Source organism: Rana temporaria, chromosome 6, assembly GCF_905171775.1.
Source record: "Rana temporaria chromosome 6, aRanTem1.1, whole genome shotgun sequence".
Lineage (NCBI taxonomy): Eukaryota > Metazoa > Chordata > Amphibia > Anura > Ranidae > Rana > Rana temporaria.
Window position 1 is genome coordinate 214,121,464 of NC_053494.1, and position 24,861 is coordinate 214,146,324.

Below are 24,861 nucleotides of genomic sequence, written 5' to 3' on the forward strand. Positions count from 1 at the left end.
TTTAGGTTTTATTTACTCAAATATTAGGTAAAAATCTGTTAATTTTGGCAAAATTACATTTATTTTTTTACATTGTTTTTTTTTTTGGTTTGCAAAGGGCTTTAACCACTTAAGACCCGGCTCTTTAGGCAGGTAAAGGACCTGGCGAGTTTTTGCGATTCGGCACTGCGTCGCTTTAACTGACAATTGCGCGGTCGTGCGACATGGCTCCCAAACAAAATTGGGTCCTTTTTTCCCCACAAATAGAGCTTTCTTTTGGTGGTATTTGATCACCTCTGCTGTTTTTATTTTTTGCGCTATAAAAAAAAATAAAGCGACAATTTTGAAAAAAATGCAATATTTTTTACTTTTTGCTATAATAAATATCCCCCAAAAACATATAAAAAAATGTTTTCCTCAGTTTAGGCCGATACGTATTCTGCTACTTATTTTTGGTAAAAAAAATCACAATAAGTGTTTATCGATTGGTTTGCGCAAAATTTATAGCGTTTACAAAATAGGGGAAAGTTTTATTGCATTTTTATAAAAAATAAAATTTTACTACTAATGGCGGCGATCAGCGATTTTTTTCGTGACTGCGACATTATGGCGGACACATCGGACAATTTTGACACATTTTTGGGACCATTGTCATTTTCACAGCAAAAAATGTATTAAAAATGCATTGTTTACTGTGAAAATTACAATTGCAGTTTGGGAGTTAACCACAAGGGGGTGATGAAGGGGTTAAGTGTGACCTCATCTGTGTTTCTAACTGTAGGGGGGTGTGCCTGTAGATTAGGGAACACACGATCGATAACGGCGCCACAGTGAAGAACGGGGAAGCTGTGTTTACAGCTTTCGTTTTTTTTACACTACTTTTTTTTTTTGTGAAAGAGGGGATCTCCCATCCTGGGTGGATGTCATATGATGTCCTGGCTCCTGGGCTTTGCGGGGGGATATCTGAATGATGCCTGCAGCTAGAGGCATCATTCAGATATCCATGTCTTCAGCCGGCAATCATGCGCACCATAAGAATGATCATAGCGGCGTTGTTCTGCCGCTTGATTGTTCTTATAGGCGCGGGAGGGGACGTCCCCCCCTCCCGCCGCCATCCGGTGCTTCTCCGGGCTCTCCCGTGCCATCGGGGGCCCGGAGAAGGAATCGTCCGGCGCAGGCAGGAAGCATAGAGATAACTGGTGACCAGATGGTCACCAGTCATCTCTATGACCGTCGGAGGCGCGATGTGATGACGTCACGCCCGGGAACCCGTAAGTAAACAAAGCCGCGATTGCCGCTAGTGAGCAACACTGATCATGAGATCGGTGAATTTTTTTTCACTGATCTCATGCTTTCCAGCCTGGTTGAGAGATGTGGGGTCTTATTGATCCCGCATCTCTCCATAAAGAGGACCTGTCACACACATTCCTTGTAATAGGAATAAAAGTGATAAAAATAAAAAAACATATAAAAAAAAAGTGTAAAAAAAAATTAAAACGCCTCTGTCCCCGGTAACTCGCACGCAGAAGCGAACGCACACGTAAGTCCCGCCGACGTTGTTTAAACCACATATGTGAGGTATCGCCGCGTGCGTTAGAGCGTGTGCAACAATTCTAGCAATAGATCTCCTCTGTAAATCTAAACTGGTAACCTGTAAAAAATTTCAAAGCGTTGCCTATGGGGATTTTTAAGTACCGAAGTTTGGCGCCATTCCATGAGTGTGCGCAATTTTAAAGCGTGACATGTTGGGTATCTATTTACTCGGTGTAACATAATCTTTCATACTTTACAAAAAAATTGGGCTAACTTTACTGTTTTGTTATTTTTTTTAATTCATGAAACAATTTTTTTCCCCAAAAAAAGGGCGTTTGAAAAATGATTGGGCAAATACCGTGCAAGATAATACGTTGCAATGACCGCCATTTTATTCCCTAGGATGTCTGCTAAAAAAAAACATATATAATGTTTGGAGCTTCTGCGTAATTTTCTAGTAAAAGAATGATGATTTGTACATGTAGGAGAGAAGTGCCAGAATAGGCCCGGTATTGAGGTGTGTATAAAAGCCCGGTAAAAACGAACGTGGAAAATCCCCGAAATTTGGACGAAAATGCATTCGGACAAAAACGAATGCACATGTCTAATAAGAACCCTTTAGAGAGGTTCCAGCTTTTCATAAGCCAAATGTGATCAGATCGGTGAAGACAAAATGATTTTTGTGGTTGCTATGGAAACTCCTTCATTACAACAGAGAACTTTGTGGTAAAAAAAGCAAAGGTGATTTTGGGACCCTATATGCCCTCTTCAGCACTTCATTGCCCGCAGATAAATAATGCGTGGTACAATGGCGTTCTCGTCTCGTTACACCCGAGAACTATAGTTACAGATGCACTTTGACTGTAGAACAGTTTTAATTAATATTCTTCTATTTAACCCCAAGTAACTTCTAACTTAGTCCTCCTGAACCTGATTTAGCTGAGGCAGTAATTGCTACTAATATAGACAAGATGCAGAAGTGTTGTGACAGTCTACATCAGAAGGACACTCGGTAATTACACAAGGAACTCTATGAACACTTTGCATGAAAAAGTGGATATTACGTGTCCAGATCAGTCCTAATGAATGCAGTAGCCTCAGGGGGGGGGGGGGGGGGTTATTTTAATTGTAGGAGATCAAGGACAAAGGATAACTTTTCTTTCATTCAAGTATGTGTTCTTATCTCAAATTTTTGAGGTTTGGAGACTCTTACAAATATCAAAATTCCTTTTTTTTTTTTTGTTTCTGTACTCTGACTTCTTGTTAGAAAATGGCTACTTATCTTCCGATCATGTGACAAAAAAAATAAAAACCGCAGAGGTGATTAAATACCACCAAAAGAAAGCTCTATTTGTGGGAAAAAAAGGACGCCAATTTTGTTTGGGAGCCACGTTGCACGACCGTGCAATTGTCTGTTAAGGCGACGCAGTGCCGAATCGCAAAAACTGGTCAGGTCCTTTAGCTGCCTGAAGGTCCGGGTCTTAAGTGATTAATGAAGGTATAACATTAAGCAACTTATTGCTACACTTAGAGGCGCCTCTCTTCTCTATAATACTCTGTAGCTGGATTTTGCTTCTAATCCCCTTGGGGAGGCTTCCATTTGTGGATGGACATTTTATAAACAACCTATCACATTGCTATAATCTTTTTATATGGACTATAAACTGAAGGACCTGAGAAAAAATGGTTGTGGAACGAATCATTTGAGTTTCCATTATTTCTTATGGGGAAATTTTCTTTGATATACAAGTGCTTTGGATTGCAAGCATGCTTCTGGAAGGAATTATGCTCGCAATCCAAGGTTTTACTGTATTTTTTTTGTTGTAATCATTTTCATATGAATAAATGGTTGTGGAACGAATCATCTGTGTTTCCATTATTTTCTATGGGTAAATTTCCGTTGATATAAGAGTGCTTTGGATTACAAGCATGCTTCTGGAATGAATTATGCTTGCAAACCAAGGTTTTACTGTATATATATATATATATATATATATATATATATATATATACAGTATATATATATATATATATATATATATATATATATATATATATATATATATATATATATATATATATATATATAAAACAATATATAAATATAAATATATATATATATATATATATATATATATATATATATATATATATATATATATATATATATATATATATATATATACAGTATATATTTATATATATATATATATATATATATATATTTATATATTGGATTTTTTTGTATATATAGGTTTGGTGGAAAGACCTGATTGCTAGCACTAATTGCCGACCTTGTGCGGCTTTCCCTTACCTTATTGAAAAAATAAATAAATAAATATATATATATATGTAATTTCTAGTAAAAAATAATAATACTGATTTTAACTTGTAAACAACAATTCTGAAAAATAGGCATGGTCCTTAAAGCGGATGTGCCACTAAAAAACTATATTAAAAGCAAGCAGCTACAAATACTGCAGCTGCTGACTTTTAATATAAGGACACTTACCTGTCCTGGAGTCCAGCGCCGTCCGCAGCAGATGACGAGCCGATCGCTCGTCACCCTGCTGCTCCCCCCTCCATCCACGGTGAGGGAACCAGGAAGTGAAGCGCTCCGGCTTCACTGCCCGGTTCCCTATGGCGCATGCGCGAGTCGCGCTGCGTCCGCCGATTGGCTCCCGCTGTGTGCTGGGAGCCGAGTGTTCCCAGCATACAACGGGGGGGGGGGCGACGGGAAGCGGAGAAAAAACCCGTCCTTTGCCCGTATCGTAGGGCCGGAAGTGGGTGCAGATACCTGTCTGTAGACAGGTATCTGCACCCCCCTCCCCCCTGAAAGGTGTCAAATGTGACACCGGAGGGGGGGAGGGTGCCGATCAGCGGGACTCCACTTTAGAGTGGAGATCCGCTTTAAGTAGTTAATGTTGCATATAATATATATTTGTTATATTTTTAAAAACGTAGTTGTTATGCCATATAATGTCCCATGGGAGGTTTTAATTGGTATAACCTGGCAGTATTATAAGGCTTACCCCAATCCTTGTAACTGCAATTTTTGCTGGACAGCTTGGCCTGCATGTAAATGTTGAGAACATTTTTATAAATTCCTATAAAATAAAGAAAAAGAGATGCATAACAATTAGTATTGAAATACAATATTTTTCTCTATAGTTGTTCAATGATATTCTGCTTCATATGTTACAATTCTTCTCCATAATGGCATTAAAAATATTCGATCGGTAATTTGTCATTGCTGCACAATTAGGAACTAGATCAAATAGCTAATGAAGTCTGATATCAGTTTACAAATATAACAGAAAGATTTGAGTGCAACAGAACAAAATCAATCCTCTCCCCTTCCACGGGGCTGTTTAGTAATAATAGATGCTCATTGTGCAATAGTGGAACACGCAATGTGATTAATAAAACAGTTTTGCTAATTAACTATGTATGAGAGGCAAACGCCGGGTAAAAATAACACTCTATTACAGGAAAACTAATGAGGGAAATATAGGGGTTGTCAATGCCGACTTCTAACCAAATAATAAAAATTAAAAAGTTAGCTGACTATTAGGGATGAATGGAGTCATTTTTACAAAATTGATTTCACTGCGAAATTTGCGTTTTCAGCATCACTGAAATGTCTGCACAGTTGCATCTAATTCTACCATCTAATTCTACCATGTGGAAGCTTGCTTAGGGAAAATTTGGTTGAAAAAATAAATAAAAAAATATGAATTAATGAAAACTTTTCCATATTGCTATATAAGCCCCATGATGCCCTTTTCATGCCCAACTCTGTCGAGTCGAGGTGTCCCACCTCTATTCTGGTCTTTTGGGATGGCTGACTTTATAGTGTACCTGTTGGCATTATAGAGGTCATAAAGGATCTTCCTCATAGAAAGAAATCCCAGTTGAGTGCCCACTGGTAAGGTGAAGTTGGCAGCAGGGCCATCTTAATAGCATCATGGGCCCCTGTGCAAAGAAATGCTCTGGGACCCCTACAATGATGACAGTGCAGGAAAAGAGACATCAAGTAGGTAGAAGGCAGACTGCCTCCCCTGTGTATCTATCACTCTCAGTGCCACCATGGGGGCCCCCAATTTTGGGGCAGTGTGGGCTCAAGGACCAGCTGCTTTGGGGAAAGTGCAGGGCCCCCCCATTCAGCTGGGGCCCCTGGGCAGTGCTCATTAAGACAGCCCTGGTTGGCAGTACTTCCAAGAGCATATGTACAGGGGTTGCATTTGCGACCCAGCCCCATGTGCCATGAGGGGCCAGGCGGCCCTCTGTACACCTGGATAAGAGGGCTGGTCTCAGTGGGGGGCATCAATGTTTTCAAAAAACTATTAGACAATCACCTGAGCGACCACAACATACAGGGATATACAATGTAATACTGACATATAATCACACACATAGGTTGGACTTGATGGACTTTTTTCAACCTCACCTACTATGGGCCAGATTCACAGAAAAAGTACGCCGGAGTAACTGTTGATACTCCGGCGTACTTTCAAATTTGCCACGTCGTATCTTTATTTGTAATTCACAAAAAAGATACGACGGCTTTTGGCTAAGATCCGACGGGCGTACGACTTCTTACGCCTTCGGATCATAGGTTTAATTTTCCGGCGGCCGCTGGGTGGAGTTTGTGTCGTTTTCCAGCGTCGGGTATGCAAATTAGCTTTTACGGCGATCCACGAAGGTACACGCGTTCGTTACGTCGTCGTTAGTCGGCTTTTCGCGTCGCAAACTTAGGCCTGCTTTTTCATGGCTTAGATTTAGAACAGCCATGTTAAAGTGTGGCCGTCGTTCCCGCGTCGAATTTCAATTTTCTTTTTTTTTTGAGTAAGACGTCCGGGAATACGAAATTACGTTAAACACGTCGCCGTTCAAAAAACACGTCGGGGCGCCATAATTTTGCGCAAAGCACGTCGGGAAATTTTCACACGGAGCATGCGCAGAACGTTCGGCGCGGGAACGCGTCTAATTTAAATGGTACACGCCCCATTTGAATTAGGCGGGCTTGCGCCGGACGGCTTTACGTTACACCGCCGTAAGTTTACACGCAAGTGCTTGGTGAATCAGGCACTTGCACTGAAAACTTGCGGCGGTGTAACGTAAAGACGATACGTTACGCCGCCGCAGATATCTGTGAATCTGGCCCTATGTATCTTAGTACTCATTGATTGGCTTAGCCTGATCAGGATGAGCTGGCTCCACTTGGCCTTTTGGCTAGGTAGACCCAAGTATGCCTCACCCCTGGGTGAGTGATGTACCCCAAGGGGTCAGGGAAGGGACTTTCCTCTTTTGGGGGGGACCATTTGACACATTTTAAGTGCACTTTTTTGTGCGTGTTCACATACACTTTTTTAGCTCACTTATGGTCATTTGTTTTTGTGCAATGTACCGTGGGGTAAAAAAAAAAGGGGGGTGTCACTGGCAGGATCACAGGTGAAAATACAGGGGGAATAAAGTCTAAAAAAAAAAAAAACAAGTGTAGCTCAGGGGTTGCTACTAAAGTTATTACGTTGAGTGGTTATTATTTCATAAGTCAGGATTATTCCTTCTGTTTAAGAAGCAAATGGCTATGCATTGTGGGAGATGTAGTTTGGATGAGAAAGTGACTCATGCTGTTTTAATCAGTCTGGGGACTACAGGACCCACAATGTCAAGTCACAGACCCACAATGCCAAGACACAGAACAGCCTGCTGGGAAGAGAGATAAAAGGACAGGCGTGGCCTGTTTTCGGTCTTTCTAGACCCCATTCAACTGCCAGCAGGAGGTCTGTGTGTGTGACCAGGAGTGAGAGACTGCGGCCTACAGTGGAGAGCCGGATCATCCACACCAAGAGAGATCTTTGTGAACGGCCCTGCTAATCGAGCAGGTGGATCAGCCTGCACTTCAGAGCATTTGAAGCATTTGAAGCCACCTGCCTTCCTGTCCATCGGCACGGCGTGGTGGCGCCATCTTATTTTGACGGAAGACTCAGGAGGAGATTCCCGATTAAGTCTGCCTGCCAGCTGGGATCCACAGGGGTGAGAGGGCACCTGCCCATCCAAGTAGTGACTGCAGTATTGCTGAGTGAGTTTCTTTCCTACAGACTGCTGGTGAGACTTGTAGTTCCACGTCTGTAGATCTGCTGCGCCTGAATATCTTACAACCATACTCTAGGGCCTTGCTTTTCTCCCCTGTGCTGTAAGGTTAGTACTGTATTACTCACATATAAGAAGGAATTTACATGTGGGAACAGTTCTTCAGCTAAGAAATCCATACCATCCTATTTTACACTGGAGTATAATATAAGCTAGCTGAAGACAACTGAATTTAAGGAACATTGACAACCTTATTCCTCTGCAAATCCTTACTGCTCTACTTCGGAGAACGGCTCTAAACTGCAACCTAGGGGGAGGGGGAGCCATTTAGTGAGATATATTTGGAACGTACCTTGTATTACTGTATTCACTGTTGTGCATTCTCTTTGTGCATTGGTCTGTGTGCTGAGGCCTCAGTGGGAAGGTATTCAATACATGTGTTAAAGGTATTGAAGATCTATCTCACTGTGCACCTGTTCATATATACCCCTGTCAGGTTGTTACTTGGTACAAGTGTATGATATCATTGCATTGAACAAATACCTTTGCCAATCGTAACCTGTGTTCATTCATTGTTTAAAGAAGTTGTAAATGAAAATGCAATCCATGCATTAAGGTGAAAAAACATCTGGTGTTGCCGCCCCCCCCCCCCCCCCCCCGAGCCCCTATTTTACTTACCTGACCCGTCGAAAGTCCCACGCGGTCCCGATATCCTCTTCGCCCTCAGCCTGGCCGCTGATTGGCTAGAGCGCATGGATTGAGAGCAGCGCAGCCATTGGCTGGCGCCGCTGTCAATCACATCCAGTGATGCGGCGCCCCGAGGGGCGGGGCCGAGTGATACAGCGAGCGGCTATGGCCGCTCGCTGTATCACGGGAGCGCGCCCGCAATTACTGACCACCATGCGAGCTCTCGCAGGACTGTGGTGAGTAATTGTGGGGAGGACCAGAGACAGCCGCCGAGGGACCCCAGAAGACGTGGATCGGGGCCACGCTGTGCAAAACTAACTGCACAGTGGAGGTAAGTATGACATGTTTGTTATTTTAAAGGAAAACAAATGTTTCCTTTACAAACGCTATAACCATACTATTTCTCTGTGTTATTCTTTACCATAATAAACGTTCTTTGAGTGGTTCAGCGATTTTGTCTGAGTTTCTCACTATTAACGTGGCATTTTACAATGGAACCCATGGTGTCAGAGGTAAGAAAGGGTCTGCAGAGTCGGGGTGGCCAGTGGGGTATAGAGTCAATCAGCAGCCCCCATGGGGGTACTCAGGGCCGGATTTCAGACAGGGCCACTGAGGCCAGGCCTCGGGGCGGCAGTGGGTGAAGGGGCGGCTCTGCCTATCATCTCTGCCCTCTCCGCTCATTCTCCCCGCCCTCACTCATGGGAACGCTGCAAAGTCTCGGCAGTGGGTGAAGGGGCGGCTCCGCCTATCCTCGTCGCCCTCACTCACGGGCACAGTCTCCTCCCGCCCGCACTCACAGGCATACTGTATAGTCCCGGCTCGGCCCATATTCTCTGCCTGCTCCGCCCATCCTCCCCACCCTCACTCACGGGCATACTGTAAAGTCTCTGTAGTGGGTGAAGGGGCGGGGGCGGCTCCGCCTATCCTCGCCGCCCTCACTCACGGGCACAGTCAATATCAACACTGCTACCGTTTCCCCCCTACACCACCACTGCTGCCACTGATACCCCCTCACCACCATTACTGCCACCGATACCCCCCCCCCCCACCATTACTGCCACTGATACCACCCCAACCACCATTACTGCCACCGATACCCCCCACCACCATTACTGCCACCGATACCCCCCCACCACCATTACTGCCACTGATACCCCACACCACCATCACCACTAGTGAGATTGATACACCCCCCCACACTGCCACTAGTACCACTGATAACACCCCCACCACTGATACCCCCACACCACCACCACCATCCCTGCCACTCATCCCACCGCTGTCACTCATCCCATCTCTCCCTCACCGCTGCCACTGATCCTATTCCCACCCAATATAATTTTTTTTTACCTAATTTCTATCACATGGGGGGGAGGGGGAGGGGCGGCTTTGAAGGACCCGGCCTTGGGGCGGCAAAGGGAGTAGATCCGGGCCTAGGGGTACTGCTACACAAGAAAAAGAATGCAGTCACATCTAAAGACTGGCAAGCTGCAATATATTAAATTTTGTACTTGGGCTTTAAATCTAATTTTACTGCCATTATGTGTTTTATAAGCACACAGAGCTCCGAACATCTAGCACAGGTTCAGTCACTCGGCACAAAACAAGACATCTTGCATCCTGAAAAATCCAGCTCTCTTTGTCTTGGCTATAGACTTCTTAGCATATTGAAGATTTAGAAACCATCAAAGCAATACTGGGACTTGAAGGGAAAGCATCGCTCGGCATTTCTTTGCATTTCCAAAATGTCGTAATCCAAGAAAAGTTCTTACTTTTTCACACAGTCGTTCGTAACCTATCAACGCAAACTATTCCCACTTCTCCCGCAGAAGTAAATGAAATGACACTCGGGGTCGGCCGGCTCTTTGTTTTTCCATTTCTTTGTGAGAAACCTGCAGATTTCTATGCATACCAACAGGACCTTTTGGCTCGTATTGCCGCACTGACACTTCGCTTTTTAGATGAGCCGAACGTTCTTTTTTACACTTCTCAAAGGAAAAACAGCTGCAAGTTATTTTTATATTTGGGTTGGCTTGTTTGTGTTCCACTGTCTCTGTTTCTTTGCGTTTGTATTTCTATCTGTCCAATGCTACCAGCACTGTTACTAATAAAGCAAACTCCAAGCAAAATCCAGTAAGACAAAACTTTTCTAGTGTAGCAAGGTGTTATATTGCAGACACCCTAAAGGACTGCAATCTGCGCTTTGAGGATAAGCTTGGCTCCCTCTGGTGTTTGTTTCATGTTAGTTCGTTGCAACCTGTTTTGCTCAGTTATCCAGAGACAAAGGCCCGAATTCACAAAACACTTACGCCAACGTATCTACTGATACGCCGCGTAAGTGCACGGATGCGCCGTTGTATCTATGCGCCTGATTCTTAATACAAGATACGCCTGAAATTTGGCTTCATCCGAACGACGTAAGTCTCCTACGCCGTCGGAGCCTGGGAGCATATTTACGCTGGCCGCAAGGGGCGCTTCCATTGATTTACGCGTCGAATATGCAAATGACCGAGATACGCCGATTCACGAACGTACTTGCGCCCGTCGCTGTAATATACGCCGTTTACGTAAGGCGTACGTCCGGCGTAAAGTTATTCCACCTAAAGGAGGCGCATCCCATGCAAAGGTATGGACGACGGAACAGCCGTTGAATTTTACGTTGTTAACGTAGGACTACGTGAATAGGGCTGGGCGTAGCTTACGTCACATCGTAGGCAGTGATTCGACGTATCTTATGGAGTATTTTAGACGTGATTCTGAGCATGCGCACTGGGATGCGTCCATGGTACGGCGCATGCGCCGTTCGTTCGGACCATCATTTGCATGGGGTCACGGTTATTTGAATGAATCACGCCCATCGTCCACCTACTTTGAATTACGCGGGCTTACGCCAAAAGATTTACATTACGCTGGCGCAACGTAGGGAGCATGTGCTTTGTGAATACTCAGCTTGCCTCTCTGGGATACGTCGTTCATCTTTGATCTCATATGCGCTACACCGGAACAAAGATGCGCCGATCTACCTGAATCCGGGCCATCGACTCTACATCAGTGGGTAGCACAGAGACTACGTTACCCACAAGGCCACTGTACTACCAGAGGGCAGTGCGCAGCCCATGGCTTGTTGGGAGAACCTATTTAAGACAAGCGCGCCCTCAGCCCGCTCTCTTGGGATGCCATCTTCAAGCTGGCAGTAGTCCTGGGTTGAGGCCTACAGAAAGTGTGTCTAGGCCTGAGAAGCCTGGGCCTAAAGTTACCAAGAGTGGATCCCCTAGTCTGAGAGGGGTCCGTACAGACGGTTGGGTTGCTGGTTGAACTAGAGGTAGACCGGTCTACATTCCACAGCCCCCGGAACCACCTGTCCAAGGCACCTTGTGAGCTGCTGCGCAGAAGAGTGGGATCACGAGTTCCAGAGAGACCGAGAGCCATGTGGGGTCCAGACAGAACAGTCCGGCGAGGCGAGGCCTCATTCGGTGAGAGGGCACTTGCCTATCCACATATTTAGCTGAGTCCCAGAAAGGTGGGCTTGTTTATGGTTTCACTCGCACATGCTGGAATTTGCAGAGTCACAAGCAGATACACTACACTGAAAGCAACACGGCAGTCTGGGAGAATAAACGTTTCTATCTCCATACCACGTTATAGTTTATACTTCAAGTATTCATGCTTCTTCACCTTGTTATTGTATTACAAATAAGTAAGTGCACCAACGTGGCTAGCTGAAGATTAACTGACTCTTAAAAGAACAGTCACTTGTTCTCTATCCTTGCAAGCAGTTGCAACAGGACACGCACCAGTTGAACTGTCCACTAGGGGGAGCCATACATTTGTGACTTTATGTGATTAATATAATTGATTGCATCACTTTGTGTTTTCTTTTGCTTATGCGAGACTTGGCGGAGAGGTGCCCCAGTGTTGATGTTATTGCACTGGGAGATTCCTACACCATACCCTCACTCAGGTCTGACTCTCAGGTTACGTTAGTTGGCTCTGATTGCAGAGATATTTTGAAAAAGTGGTACGCCATTGATTTATAAAGGGAGCTTTATGTATTGAATGTTTACTGCATAGCCATTGTTCTATTCTTTTACCAAGTAAACGTCTTACCACTGGTTAACCACTTAAGGACCGCCTCATGTACATATACGTCAGCAGAATGGCACAGGCAGGCACATGTACGTATATATACGTGCCCTGCTTGACGTGGGTCGGGGGTCCGATCGGGACACCCCCCCCCGTACATGCGGCGGTCCCCGTGGCTTCAGGAGCGATCCGGGACGACGGCGCGGCTATTCGTTTATAGCCGCTCCGTCGCGATCGCTCCCCGGAGCTGAAGGACGGGGAGAGCCATATGTAAACACGGCTTCCCCGTGATTCACTGTGTCGGCGCATCGATCGCGTCATTCCCTTTATAGGGAAGACACGATCGATGACGTCATTCCTACAGCCACACCCCCCTACACTAGTAAACACACACAAAGTAAACCCTAACTCCTACAGCGCCCCCTGTGGTTAACTCCCAAACTGCAACTGTCATTTTCACAATAAACAATGCAATTTAAATGCATTTTTTGCTGTGAAAATGACAATTGTCCCAAAAATGTGTCAAAATTGTCCGAAGTGTCCGCCATAATGTCGCAGTCACGAAAAAAATCGCTGATCGCCGCCATTAGTAGTAAAAAAAATAAAATAAATAAAAATGCAAAAAAACTATCCCCTATTTTGTAAACGCTATAAATTTTGCGCAAATCAACCGATAAACGATTATTGCGATTTTTTTTACCAAAAATAGGTAGAAGAATACGTATCGGCCTAAACTGAGGAAAACAAAATGTTATATATGTTTTTGGGGGATATTTATTATAGCAAAAAGTAAAAAATATAGCATTTTTTTCAAAATTTTCGCTCTATTTTTGTTTATAGCGCAAAAAATAAAAACCGCAGAGGTGATCAAATACCACCAAAAGAAAGCTCTATTTGTGGGGAAAAAAGGACGCCAATTTTGTTTGGGAGCCACGTCGCACGACCGCGCAATTGTCTGTTAAAGCGACGCAGTCCCGAACTGTAAAAACCCCTTGGGTCTTTAGGCAGCATTTTGGTCCGGGGCTTAAGTGGTTAAGCTACATCTTGTGTGGGACTTTGTAGCTGTGTAGCAGGTGAACAACAACAAGGTAACAAAATGTTACTATAATTATTGTTGTGTGGTATCATTGAGGTTCCCTACTACCAATTGGGGACCCCAATCCCATTGTTGTCCATTTGTGCCAAGGGGGGGTCGAGACAAATTCTAGGGGGTTGACAGGCAAAGTGCGGGCCCAAATCTAAACCAGCAGCTCTTTTGGGGGTAGGGCTACATGAGCTATTGGGGTCATTTCACGAAGGCTGTAGAAGTGTTGTTACTATGTTTGTAATTTTAGGGGATCTTATTTAAAAAATGATTAAAGCTTCCAATTAACATACCGGAGTATAAAGGCGTAAAGAGCGTTCCGGTGACTGCGCGTCATACCAAACCATATGTCAGAAAGATGGTAGCAGCCTCAGGCCATGCCCTACGCTGCGTTTCACCCACCCAGGTCTCAGTCATGGAGGGGGGGGGGGGGTTAAACACATCAAGGGCATGGCCTAGACAAAGTGAGCTGAGGCTGCTACCATCTTTCTGACATATGGTTTGGTATATAAAAAACGTTTTTTTCCTCAGTTTAGGCCGATACGTATTCTTCTACCTATTTGGTAAAAAAAATCGCAATAAGCGTTTCTCGATTGGTTTACGACAAATTTATAGCGTTTACAAAATAGGGGATAGTTTTATTGCATTTTAATTAATAATTTTTGTTTTACTACTAATGGCGGCGATCAGTGATTTTTTCGTGACTGCGACATTATGGCGGACACATCGGACAATGTTGACACATTTTTGGGACCATTGTCATTTTCACAGCAAAAAGTGCATTAAAAATGCATTGTTTACTGTGAAAATGACAATTGCAGTTTAGGAGTTAACCACTAGGGGGCGCAGTAGGGGTTAAGTGTGACCTCATATGTGTTTCTAACTGTAGGGGGGCGGGACTGGACGTGTGACATCAGTGATCGTCTTTCCCTATATCAGGGAACAGACGATCAATGACATTGCCACAACGAAGAACAGGGAAGGTGTGTTTACACTTACCTCTCCCCGTTCTTCAGCTCCGGTGACCGATCGCGGGGACACCGGTGGCGATCGTGGTCCGCGGGTCCTGCGGGCACGGTCACGAGCGTGACATGTTGGGTATCAATTTACTCGGCGTAACCTTATCTTTCACAAATATAAAACAATTGGGCTAACTTTACTGTTGTCTTATTTTTTTATTCAAAAATGTGTATTTTTTCCAAAAAAAAGTGCGCTTGTAAGACCGCTGCACGAATACGGTGTGACATACAGTATTGCAACGACCGCCATTTTATTCTCTAGGGTGTTAGAAAAAAATGTATAGGCCCAGATTCTCGTAGGGCGGCGTAAATGTAAGCGGGCGTAGCATATCGTAGTTGCGCTATGCCGCCGCAAATTAGAGAGGCAAGTGCTGTATTCACAAAGCACTTGCGTCCAAAGTTACGTCGGTGTAGCGTAAATGTGCCGGCGTAAGCGCGCCTAAATCAAATGAGGAACAGGGGGGCGTGTTTTATGTAAACTAAGCCTGACCCCACGTAAATGACGCTTTTTTTGAACGGTGCATGCGCGCGCATGCTCAGTATCACGTCGAATTTTCAAATTAAATTACGCCCGCTCAATGCCTAGTCGACGTGAACGTAACTTACGTCCAGCCCCATTCACGGACGACTTACGCAAACGACGTAAAATACGACGCTGTTCGTACGTTTCCGACGTCCATACCTAACATGACTTACCCCTGCTTTATGAGGGGTAACTTTACGCCGGCGTATGTCTTACGTAAACGACGTATCTTGATACGCCGGGCGCACGTACGTTTGTGAATCGGCGTATCTAGCTAATTAGCATATTAGACGCGGAAATATACGGAAGCGCCACCTAGCGGCCAGCGTAAATATGCACCCTAAGATACGACGGCGTAGGAGACTTACGCCGCTCATATCTAGGCAACTGTGAGGCATATCTGATTCTATGAATCAGGCGTCGAGTTGCAAAAGGGCCGCACTCAGAGTTACGCCGGCGTATCTGGAGATACGCCGGCGTAACTCCTTTGAGAATCCGGGCCTCAATGTTTGGGGGTTCTGAGTAATTTTCTTGCAAAAAAAAAATAAAAAAATTTAACTTGTAAACACCAAGGGCCAGATTCACAGCTGAAATACGCCGGTGTATCTACTGATACGGCGTATTTTCAAATTTGCCGCGTCGTATCTTTAGTTTGAATCCTCAAACCAAGATACGACGGCTTTTGGCATCGATCCGACAGGCCTACGGCTTTGTACGCCTTCGGATCGTAGGTGTAATACTTTGGTGCCCGCTGGGTGTAGTTTGCGTCGTTTTCTGCGACGGGTATGCTAATTAGCTGTTTACGGCGATCCACGAAGGTACGCGCGTTCGTCGCATTCTCTTACGTCGTCGCTAGTTGGCTTTTCCTGGCGTAAAGTTACAGCTGCTATTTCATGGCTTATATTTAGACTAGCCATGTTAAAGTATGGCCATCGTTCTCGCGTCGAATTAAACATTTTTTTTTTGCGTAAGTCGTCCGGGAATAGGAAAGGACGTAACGCACGTCGCCGTTCAAAAAATTACGTCGGTGCGACGTCATTTCGCGCAAAGCACGGCGGGAAATTTCAAAACGGAGCATGCGCAGTACGTTCGGCGCGGGAACGTGCCTAATTTAAATGATACATGCCCCATTTGAATTAGGCGGGCTTGCGCCGAACGGATTTACGCTACGCCGCCGCAAGTTTACAGGCAAGTGCTTTGTGAATCAAGCACTTGCCCGTAAAACTTGCGGCGGTGTAACGTAAATGAGATACGTTACGCCGCCGGAGTTCTACGAGAATCTGGCCCCAAGTCTAAAAAAATTGACTTGGTCCTTAAGTGGTTAAGAATTGCGCACGTCGGGGGCCGGCGTGTAGCATAATCACCTGTCTACTTTGTGAAGAAAGGTCACTGCTGTTCAAACCTACAGAAATGATACATGATGTATTCTTGAAGAGATAAAAGCTAATTGACATTTTCCCGGGGTTAAGCTGGGCGCTCAGTCAGTAACAAAAACCCAGTGACATTTAATAAAGGTGAACAAACAATGGTTCTATGGCGCGAGGAGTTGTAATTTGTGCGGAAAGGTCGCTCTTCACCTTGTCTCGTGTCCGCGGCGTTGTTAGGAGAGGATCGCGCCTCTCCTCCTCTATATTATACTCGGTCTGATCCTGTAAAACAGAAGAGCATATCACAGAAGTCTTTAACCACTTCCCTTATCACCCCGTTACACCCCCCCCCTACAGACTCAAACTATTTTTTTCTGCTATGGACTTGTTTATTTGGCAATAACTTTATCTTTACTCAATACAGTGGAACCTCGGTTTACGAGTAACGTGGTAAACGAGCGTTTTGAATAACAAGCACATATTTTTTTTAAATTTTGACTCAGTTTGCAAGTGTTGTCTAAGCTAATAAGGTGTGCAGTACCGCATTTGGCCAGAGGTGAGGGGGCGCCAGTGATAACTGGGAACCGGAGACAGCCCTCTGAATGACGCGGCTTCAGCCAGTGACAGCTCTTATGTAGGTGAGGGAGGGGCCACCCGTCACGTGACCCCGCCCCCCTCTGACGCAAGGGAAAGCCCAGGATTCCCCAGTGACGTGCGGGTGACGTGCGGGTAGCCATTGCATCAGAGGGGGGCGGGCCACCCTTCATGTCACTGGTGAAGCCTGGGCTCTCCCTTGCGTTAGAGGATGATGGGGTCACGTGATGGGTGGCCCCGCCCCCACCTACATAAGACCTGTCACTGACTGAAGTCGCGTCATTCGCCGGGCTGTCTTCGGTGGAGATAGGCGATGCGTGCGCTGGATGGACATCGCTTCGCTGGATCCAGGACCTGGATGAAGAGGAGATCTTCTCATCGCTGGACCCCGGCAGAGAGGAGATCACCCGTCGCAGGATACCGACATCGTTGGAGCGGAGACCGAGAGTGGATTACCACCGCTGGATTATTTTTTTTTAACGGTGTGTGTGTGTTTTTTTTACAATTTTTTTTTACAATTCTTTACACTTTCTTAGTGAAATGGTAGAGGTACAATGTACCCCATTACCAATTCACATAGGGTGGGGTGGGATCTGGGGGTCCCATTTGTTAAAGGGGTCTTCCAGTTCCGATAAGCCCCCCTCCCGCAGACCCCCACAACCACCAGGCAAGGGTTGTGGGGATGAGGCCCTTGTCCCCTTCAACAAGGGGACATGGTGCTTTGAGGGGGTCACAGACCCCCAAAGCATCCTCCCAATGTTGAAGGCATGTGGCCTGGAATGGTTCAAGAGGGGAGAGGGCTCTCTCTCGCCCCCCCCCCTTTTTCTGCGGCCGGCCAGGTTACGTGCTCGGATAAGGGGTCTGGTGTGGATTTTTGGGGGGAACTCCAAGCCATTTTTATGTAAATTGGGGGTGGAGTTTCCCTTAAAATCCACACCAGACCTGAAGCCGACAATTCATTATAGCCGCGAGTGATTTTAAATGACTTTTTTTCCTTCAGAAATTACACTTTGTGCAGGGACAGTTCTAAGCACCGGAAATGAGTGCTACTTCACAGGCCTACTGTACACCCCCCTAGGTATGAAATTTAAAGGAATATTTCACTTTTATTGTTTCACTTTAGGCATTATTAAAATCACTGCTCCCGAAAAAATGGCCATTTTTAAAAAAAAAATTTGCATTGATACATGTCCCCTGGGCCAGGACCCGGGTCCCCAAACACTTTTTATGACAATAAATTGCATATTAGCCTTTAAAATGAGCACTTTAGATTTCTCCCATAGACTTTTACAGGGTGTTCCACGGCTTTTCGAATTTGCCGCGAACACCCCTAATTGTTCACTGTTCGACTCGAACTCAAAGCTCATCTCTAGCTGGGCTCTGTACCCTGATGTGATGTTCCCTGTACCCTGATGTGCTGTGCCCTGATGTGCTGTTCCCTGTACCCTGATGTGCTGTACCCTGATGTGCTGTGCCCTGATGTGCTGTTCCCTGTACCCTGATGTGCTGTGCCCTGATGTGCTGTGCCCTGATGTGCTGTTCCCTGTACCCTGATGTGCTGTGCCTTGATGTGCTGTGCCCTGTACCCTGATGTGCTGTTCCCTGTACCCTGATGTGCTGTTCCCTGTACCCTGATGTGCTGTTCCCTGTACCCTGATGTGCTGTGCCCTGATGTGCTGAGCCCTGGGCCGGTCTGGATGAAGTCCAGGGTCACATTTTTGTCCCAGTCCAGCCCTGCCCCCTCCTCACATAATTTGACTGACAGCACACAGGAGCTCGATGAGTGATGGAGGGTGGGGGGGTGGGGCCATCTCCTGGGACTGCTTGGTGTCTGCAAAGACTGTCAGAAGAGACTGATGCAGATAGCAGTGGAATGAGGGAGCAGACAGAAATCACACTCAGTGCTTTGGTCGGAGGCAATTATACACTACAAAGGGGTATGCTTTGTTCATTTTTCATTTCACAGGTTTACAACCACTTTAGCTATTTGCCTGGCATGCAGATTTAAAAATAAATGTATGATTAAAAATAAAACCCGACGGTAACAGAGCTCTGTGGGGAATCTTGTACACATAATCAGTACTATACAGATGCAGTGTGGGCATCCTGGTGAGACAATCCCACAGAACACTGATCACTGATGTACTAAACAACATCAAAAATAAAACCTGTTTATTATTTGCTTGATGCAGTTATTATGTTTAATTTATCCGGCTGTATTTCTATAGATCATGGTTAACTTTAAAAACAGACTTAAACGTTAGATTAAATTATTATATCATATCATTGCATTATTATTATTATTATTTTTTTTTTTTTTTTTTTTTAGAAAGTCAGAAAAAATACAGGGAAAGTAGAAAATATTACACTTATTATAATAATGGAATCTGAATGTCTGATAAAATGTTTTATTTTGTTTTTGATAAAATGGGAAAGGAGGAAAAAAAAGGTCTCGTTGGAGACCCTGGGGGAGATTCAGAAAGAGATACGATGGTGTATCTCCTGATACGCCGTCGTATCTCTGAGTTCCGTCGGTCGTATCTATGCGCCTGATTCATAGAATCAGTTCCGCATAGATCTCCCTAAGATCCGCCAGGTGTAAGTGACTTACACCGTCGGATCTTAGGCTGCAATCTCCCGCCGGCCGCTAGGTGGCGCTTCCATTTGTATACGCGACAAATATGCAAATGAGGAGATCCGCCGATTCAGAAACGAACGCCCGCCCGTCGCTTTTTTTTTACGTCGTTTGCGTTCGGCTTTTTTCGGCGGATACTGCAGGGGTACTGCTATATGCGGCGTATCCTATGTTAAGTATGGTCGTCGTTCCCGTGCCGAGTTTTGAATTTTTACGTCGTTTGCGTAAGTCGGATGGCTGTAATTTACGTTCACTGACATCCTAGCGACGTCAATGTATGAACAGCGATCAGTCATTTCCCTTAGTGAGGCCACCCCCCTACAGTTAGAACACACCCAGGGAACATACTTAACCCTTTCCCCACCCCCTAGTGTTAACCCCTTCACTGCCAGTGGCATTTTTATAGTCAACCAATGCATTTTTATAGCACTGATCGCTATAAAAATGCCAATGGTCCCAAAAATGTGTCAAAAGTGTCCGATGTGTCCGCCATAATGTCGCAGTACCGAAAAAAAAAATTGCTGATCGCCGCCATTACTAGTAAAAAAAAAATATTAATAAAAATGCCATAAAAATACCCCCTATTTTGTAAACGCTATAACTTTTGCGCAATCCAATCTATAAACGCTTATTGCGTTTTTTTTTTTTTTTTTTTACTAAAAATAGGTAGAAGAATATGTATCGGTATAAACTGAGGGAAACATTTTTTTTTATATATTTTTGGGAGATATTTATTATAGCAAAAAGTAAAAAAATATTTTTTTTTTCAAAATTGTCGCTCTATTTTTTGTTTATATCGCAAATACTAAAAACCACAGAGGTGATCAAATACCACCAAAAGAAAGCTCTATTTGTGGGGAAAAAAAGGACGCCAATTTTGTTTGGGTGCTACGTCGCACGACCGCGCACTTGTTAGGTCCCGCTTAAAGAAGCTGTAAGAGTAAAGCCCAATTCTTTATTCATACAAGTCCATATGCCCTTCTGCTTTGGGGGGGGGGGGGGGGGTGATTTGAGAGTTTTCTGCCCAAAAATGTTGCAATGATGTCACAAAGAAACTCTTTGGCCAGAGTCCTCTAAAACTGTTCCAATGGCAGGAAATTCACCATTGATATACCTGGTGTGCTGGGTAAATCTGAGAGGTGCAAATATCCTTTTTTTTCTAATATATACTGCAAATAAAGACATGACATTTAGCTCTCTTGTTGTATCTATATAGAAAACAGAGTTTCAGCACCCTGGAGAGCGTACGTGGGCAAATAGCTCTCTCGATGCTAAATCTATGTAGAAACATTGGCCCAGATTCAAGAAGCAATTGCGCCTGTGTAACCATAGATTACACGGTGCAATTGCTTACTTGCTCCGGCGTAGCGAATGCTCCTGATTCAGGAACATCGCTACACCGACTGCAGCCTAAAATCTGCGTGGCATAAGGCTCTTATGCCACACAGATTTTAGGCTGCATTCTAGCGATGACCGCTAGGGGGCGCTCCCATTGTGATCTGTGTATAGTATGCAAATTGCATACTAACACCGATTCAGAACATTGCGCGAGCCCTGCGTACGCAAATTACGTAGTTTGCGTACGTCGGGTTTCGCGCAACGTTACACATCCTAATAGCCGGCGCAGCCAATGTTATAGGATAACCACGTTCCTGCGTCGCGAGATTAAAAATCTACGTCGTTTGCGTAAGTGATTTGTGAATGGCGCTGGACGCCATTCACGTTCACTCTGAAGCAAATGACGTCCTTGCGACGTCATTTGCCGCAATGCACGTCGGGAAAGTTTCCCGACGGAGCATGCGCTCTACGCTTGGCGCGGGAGCGCGCCTAATTTAAATGATTCCCGCCCCCGGCGGGATCATTTACATTGCGCGCGCTTCCGCCGGGCAATTTTCGCTTACGCCCACGCAATTTACGGAGCTACTGCTCCGTGAATTGAGGGCAGCGCAAAATATTTGCGGGGGCGCAGGGCAAAATCGTTGCCCTGTGCCTCTGCAAATAAAGCGCAAATGTACCTGAATCTGGGCCATTGTTTCAGCACCCTGGAGAGCGTCTGTGGGCAAATACACTATAAATTATCAAAAGTATTGGGACGCCTGCCTTTACACGCACATGAACTTTAATGGCATCCCAGTCTTAGTCCGTAGGGTTCAATATTGAGTTGGCCCCGCCCTTTGCAGCTAAAACAGCTTCAACTTTTTTGGGAAGGCCGTCCACAAGGTTTAGGAGGGTGTATATATGAATGTTTGACCGTTCTTCCAGAAGAGCATTTTTGAGGTCAGGCACTGATGTTGGACAAGAAGGCCTGGCTCCCAGTCTCCGCTTTAATTCATCCCAAAGGTGTTCTATCAGGTTTAGGTCAGGACTCTGTGCAGGCCAGTCAAGTTCCTCCACCCCAAACTCGCTCATCCATGTCTTTATGGACCTTGCTTGGAACATGAAACAATTCCTTCCTGATCCCACCCCCTGAGGCAATGGGATATAACCTGGATCAACAATCCCTGGTGTTATTACCCTATAAATGTGTATCCAGTTATACACTATGGGCCAGATTCACGTAGCGCAGCGGATCTATAGATCCGCTCGTTCTACGTGAATTAAGATCCGCTCCCGCAAGTTTAGGAGGCAAGTGGCTAATTCACAAACCACTTACCTCCAAACTTGCGACGGCGGATCCTAAATCCCCCAGCGGAATTCAAATTCCGCGGCTAGGGGAGTGTCATATTTAAATCAAGCGCGTTCCCGCGCCGATTTAAATGCGCAGGCGCCGTCCGGGGAATTTCCCGGCGTGCATTGCTCCCACTGACGTCACTAGGACGTCAGTGGTTGCGACGTGAGCGGGACTTGCGACGCGCGTGTTCGTGAATCGGCGTACGCAAACGACGTAGGAAAATTCAAATTCGACGCGGGAACGCCGGCTATACTTAACATTGGCTGCGCCTGATAAAAGAAGGGGTAAGTATACGACGGAAAACCGCTACGGAAACGACGTAAGAACACTGCGACGGGTCCGCGTACGTTCGTGAATTTGCGTATCTCGCTGATTTACATATTATTTATCGTAAATCAGCGGGAACGCCCCCGGCGCCATTTTTAAATTGAAAAAAAGATCCGACAGTGTAACACATTGTAACACTGTCAGATCTAAGCCCTATCTATGCGTATCTGATTCTATGAACCAGGCGCATAGATAGGACCAGTGTAAGTCAGAGATACGATGGTGTATCTGTAGATATCTGTAGATAATACACCGTCGTATCTCTTTGTGAATCTGGCCCCTTATCTCAAACCATAACCATAACCACAAACTGGCTCATTCATGTCGGAGTTAAAACCCCCGTCATATGGGATGAGCAGAATTTTGAGTTATTTAGTAATATCCACAGACATCTCCCCACTGTAATATGGTCCACATCTCCCCCACTGTATAGGAAGATTAGTGCTTGCTTAGTCTTACCATAGAAGTCGGCCGAACACGAGCAGTTGAGGCCGGGTGATGACGTCAGCGTGCCACTCTAGGCTCACCTAGGCCGCCGCCGGGTGGACCAAGATGGCCGCCGCTCCGGGAGCTAGGCCAAAGCCGCGGCCTTTCCTATGGCTGAGGCAGCAGCGGATAACGTGGTGTGCCGATCCGCATATGGTGACCCATTTGGATCACGGCTCATTTACGATCCGTTGCACCACTAGTACAGATCAAAAGATTTTTGATCGATCAAAAAAATTAACGATTAATCGAGGATTTTTTTTTTAATTTCCACAGTCCTAATATATATATATATATATATATATATATATATATATATATATATATATATATATATATATATATATATATATATATATATATATATGTTTCGGGATATGTATCATGGCAAAAAGTAAAAAAATAAATAAAAAAAAAATAAAAATTGTCGCACTTTATTTATAGCGCAAAAAATAAAAACCTCAGAGGTGATACCAAAAGAAAGTTCTATTTGTAAGAAAGAAAGGACGTCAATTTTGTTTGGGTACAGCATTGCACGACCGTGCAATTGTCGGTTAACCACTTAAGGACCGCCTCCTGCACATATACGCCGGCAGAATGGCACGACTGGGCACAAGCACGTACAGGTACGTCCTCTTTAAGTGCCCAGTCGTGACCCGGTCTGGAGCTCTGTGACCGTGGGACCCGCGGACCCGATCGCTGCTGGAGTCACGCAATCGGTCCCCGGAGCTGAAGAACGGGGAGAGCTGTATGTGAACACACCTTCCCCGTTCTTCACTGTGGCGCCATCATCGATCGTGTGTTCCCTAATATACGGAACCACAATCAATGATGTCACACCTACAGCCACACCCCCCTACAGTTAGAAACACAAATGAGGTCACACTTAACCCCTTCAGCGCCCCCTTGTGGTTAACTCCCAAGCTGCAATTGTCATTTTCACAGTAATCAGTGCATTTTTAATGCATTTTTTGCTGTGAAAATGACAATGGTTCCAAAAATGTGTCAAAATTGTCCTATGTATCCGCCATAATGTCGCAGTCACGAAAGAAATCGCTGATCGCCGCCATTAGTAGTAAAAAAAATAATCAATAAAAATGCAATGAAAATGCAATGAAACTATCCCCTATTTTGTATAAATTTTGCGCAAACCAATCGATAAAAGCTTATTTACCAAAAATATGTAGAAGAATACGTATCGACCTAAACTGAGGGAAAAAAAATGTATATCTTTTTTGGGGGATATTTATTATAGCAAAAAGTAAAAAATATTGAATTTTTTTCAAAATTGTCGCTCTATTTTTGTTTATAGCGAAAAAAATAAAAACCGCAGAGGTGATAAAATACCACCAAAAGAAAGCTCTATTTGTGGGGAAAAAAAGGACGCCAATTTTGTTTGGGAGCCTTGTCGCACGACAACGCAATTGTTAGTTAAAGCGACGCAGTGCCGAATCGCAAAAACTGTCCGGGGGCTTTTACCTGCCTAAAGGTCCGGGTCTTAAGTGGTTAAAGTAACGCAGCGCCGAATTGCAAAAAATGGTCATTAAGGGAGGCAAATCCTTCCAGGGCTGAAGTCCTTAAAGCCCATGATATTCTTAAACCCATCAAAACCACTTTTTATTTTTACCCCCCTCTGTGACGCCAGTGCATTCAGCAAAGATGACTACGTTTTGCCCAAATCTCTCGATTTTCATAGACATTTTTGGAAATAAAAACTCAAAATTCTGCTCATCCCATATGACGGAGGTTTTAACTCTTCCTATCTCTGTGCCAAATA